The 3794-nt window shown below is 37.8% G+C and overlaps 1 protein-coding gene and 1 pseudogene across 1 annotated transcript in view; one reads left to right on the top strand and one right to left on the bottom strand.

The window, feature by feature from the left end:
• The window catches only part of GALNTL6 (UDP-N-acetyl-alpha-D-galactosamine:polypeptide N-acetylgalactosaminyltransferase-like 6), a 2113891-nt gene that overhangs the window by 218289 nt on the left and 1891808 nt on the right, over positions 1-3794 (bottom strand). The window lies entirely within an intron of this gene.
• Positions 2444-3794, top strand: part of LOC102873854 — a 7877-nt pseudogene continuing 6526 nt past the window's right edge.

The following is a 3794-nucleotide window of genomic DNA, read 5'->3' as shown; positions in this document are numbered from 1 at the left end:
GACTCAAAATGCCCCATGCCAGTCCATTTCATGTAAGTCATTACCAAACAAAAAAATTACTGTTGGTGTGGAATCGATTCTGGCTCCTGGTAACCCCACATGTTAGAGGGAATCAGCCGCATAGGCTTTTTATGATTGATCTTGAAGAAGCAGATCACTAGGTCTTACTTACAGAGGAAGTACTTGCTATGTGGGTTTGAGCTAGAAATCTTTCTGTTGGTAAAAAAATTGTTTTGTATTATCCAGGGGTACTTTATCGCATTAATCACTGCCTCTTCCTCCTAAAAAAAAGACCCCAAACACACCAGAAAATCCAGTTTTTGAATTTATTCCTACTCTAAGTTATTTCATAAAGCAGAGTAGAAGTGCTTGCACGGTGTTTTAGGTTGCATATCTTCATTGAAGGAGACTGCTTCATCTTTTCCTCAGGAAGGGGCTGGTGGATTTAAACCACTTGTTTAGCAGTTAAAATACCTTATCTACAATGGTACCAGAACCACCTTATATGATTAAACTATTCAAAAATGTGCTGCTACTGAGTTGATTCTGAAACACAGTCACCCTCCACAAGGTTGCATATCTCAACAGAAGGAGACTGTCCACCTTTATCTGGTAGACTTGAACCGGTGGAAGGTGCAGCTTTTAAGTTAGCAGGGCAACTCGCTGAGGACTATGACTCTAGAGCTTCCCCTTATATAATTATGGAGCACAAATGGGATGCTGCCTATTAAAATCTCAGGAGTTTTTAATTTCTTCTAAGTGGAGTGTATTTGTCTGCATATATTTGAGTAGAAACATTAATTTGATTGTATTCAATGTGTTTTCCTCCTTCTTTTATCTCTCCAGGAGCATTTTCCTTTCCCAGTCATATCAATGTTGAAAGGAAAATTCCAAGAAACCCCAGAAAGATTGAACCTTCAAGCAGGGGAAAAAAAGTGACAACTCAAAAAAGCAGGAGAGGAAGACAGTCAGTCTGGAGGATAGTGGACAGAGACCAAGAGACAGAGGAAAGAGCTCTTCTCCAAGGTGACTTTCCCTGCAGACACATTTAAAACACTCATTTAACAGTCTCGGCTACATCTCAGCCCCAGGACAGAGATCAGGAGATTGGGGTATGGGGTAGAGAAAAGGACCAGAGTGATAGCCTCCTTCCAGACCTGAACTGAACCAGTGAGGACGTTTTCTCATCACAAAGGCATGTGAACACTTGCCTCTCTGTTCCATGAACTTTGCCCCATCTCTTTTATTAGACTGAAGACTTTAGAGAGCAAGAACTGACTCCATGCATACAATCAGTTTAATTTATTAACTACTGCTTTCCATTCCTTCATGGGAGAAAGATAGGCAATCTCTCCCATGTGATCTCCTGCCTCTGAAAATCTGCTGGAGAGTCAGCTATGATAAGTTCTGATGCGAAGGTACTTAAAAGCAACTCCATTTCTTTGGGGACCTCTGGTAGTCTCATCTGTAGGGAGTTGTACTGTTAACCCAAAGACCATGCCTCTCTTGTGATTCAAATCTACTAGCCACTCCAAGGAATCAAGATGGGCAGTGTCAACCCATGGTTGAGATTCATCAACATTCATAGCCTTGGAAACTCAATAGAAGGCATGAGTAATTTTCACTCATGAGTTCAACTTTCTCCATTCCTTCTGTAAAGGAATGCTCATATATATGGTGTTCATAAAGATGCTCATATATGGAGGCCTGTGTTAAATACATTGATTCTAGGATATAATGAAAATATCTGCACACTTTTGTTCCTAAGTACAGTAGTTATAGCCACATAATTACCACAAAGTCTTTGAATATATTTCCTCCCAAATATGACTGTACTAGTTTTTACTGTAATCATGTAATTTAATTACATATTCCTTAATATAAGGAGACATACTTATGAAAAGAGAAAAATTTATTATTCATGTCAAAACTAATCTGAAAAATTTGTAATGTTTGAGGCATCAATTAAAAAAAATAAAGGCTGTGAAATTAGATGTGGATGAGGTAAGTATAAAAGAATGGGTCAATCGTATAAAGCGGAAGAATTGACTTGCTGCATTAAGGCACCTGCAAAGTGTCTTTAGATTCTTATTCAAATAGAAAAGAATCCAATCATTGGCAATGCATTATGGATGTGACTAATGCACCTGTAGTTTTATTTCAATCAGTAGACTCATATGCAAAAGGAAAAGCTTTGCCTGCCATGACATTATGAGAAGGAAATAAGTGAATTTTAAGTTTTACTTTGGAAATTCTTACTGTAGTTTTACATTTTCCTATTTTAATATAATGGTCAATATATTCATCTCAGTTGTGCTTGATTCAAGGTTTTCCACTGATTTCCTTTTTTTTTTTAAATGTACATTCTAGCTAGTAGGGTGCATGGCTCATGGTAGAAGTTATTGATTAATATGTAAAGAAAAAAAAGCAAATTTCTCAGGAAATGGTGAAAATTGACTGGTTAGTTAAAACAGGTAAAACAATAACATAAGATAGAAGTATGAAAAACTTCAAATCACTGTTGTGGGGTTGGTTCTGACTCTAAAGGACTTTCTATTGGATTTCTGAGGTTGTGAATTATAATGGGAGGCGATTGTTCACATTTTTTTGATGGTGGGTTCAAGCATTTGGAACCACAGGAGACACACTGCTCAACCTCAGAGATCCTTTTTTTTTCTTTTTTTTCTTTTTCTCCAAAGGAAAAGAAAAAACAATTGTCTTGGCTTACAGTATAGATTAAGGCAAATTGCATGGAAAGTCTCATGGTATGATTACATATATTCATTTGTTGTGTGTGCTGATTTGGAATCTTTCAGAAGAAAAGAAAGCAATTTAGGAAATTAGCAAAAGACTAAACGAGGAGAAAAAAAAATTCACGGAAGAGTGACTACGGAAGAAGCTATAGTGTATGTCCTGAATTACTGTGAATATGGGATGAAAGCATTCTGCCCCATAGAGTAGACTGTAAACTATGGTGAATTCATGGACATAAACCCAGCTGAGAGCCTGAGGATTACACAGCATCAGGCTAAGTGTCACTATGCTGCCTTTATGAGTTGGAGCTGACTTAACTACACCTGAACAAAACAGTAATTCACTAGGCAGCGATTTGACCTAAATTCTTTCAAAGTAAGTGTACACTCACATTTCTTTTTAATTGTTGGAGTTTAACATGGTTTTGGCACACTGCAATCAATTTAAAAATATATTGAATTAATGAATAAGTAATAAAGGCTGAAAGAGGTTGAAAGAGAAATCAACATTTCTTTAAATGCTAACTTTTAAACCATCTGTAATCATACACTGGATTGTCAGCTGAGGGTTTTCTAGGTGTGTTTAATTTATTCTAGGATTTTGGGTACCAATCTCTTCTCACCTGGAGCCTTGAACACAGGTGAAGTTATTGATCAAGGACTCTTCTTGGGACTAAAGAGGGCCCAAATTAAATTCAGTCAATATGTAATCACATTGTAAATTTTTGTGGTTGTGTTCTGTGGAGTAAGATTTAACTCATTGTTTACCTTCCAGTGGATTTTCAGAAGCAGTTAATCTCATGGGAGGATATTGTAAGGTCGCTGGGGAAGGACAGACCCTAGTGCAGGCCAAGAAAGACAGTTTTTTGAGAAGAAAGAGCTGGGCTTGCTCTCAAGCAGAAGACCATCCCCCACTAAGAACAAGGGACTTGGGGAAGGGGGTCCTTACAGACGCTTCCTTCAAAACAGGGAAGTGGGCTAGGGTCTCAGAGAACTATTCCTGGGAAAAGGGTGTGTGTGTGTGTGTGTGTGTGTGTGTGT

The sequence above is a fragment of the Elephantulus edwardii genome, unplaced genomic scaffold (genome assembly GCF_000299155.1).
Source record: "Elephantulus edwardii isolate Elephantulus edwardi_28Jun2011 unplaced genomic scaffold, EleEdw1.0 scaffold00018, whole genome shotgun sequence".
Classification (NCBI taxonomy): Eukaryota; Metazoa; Chordata; class Mammalia; order Macroscelidea; family Macroscelididae; genus Elephantulus; species Elephantulus edwardii.
This window is presented reverse-complemented; position numbering and strand designations above follow the sequence as displayed.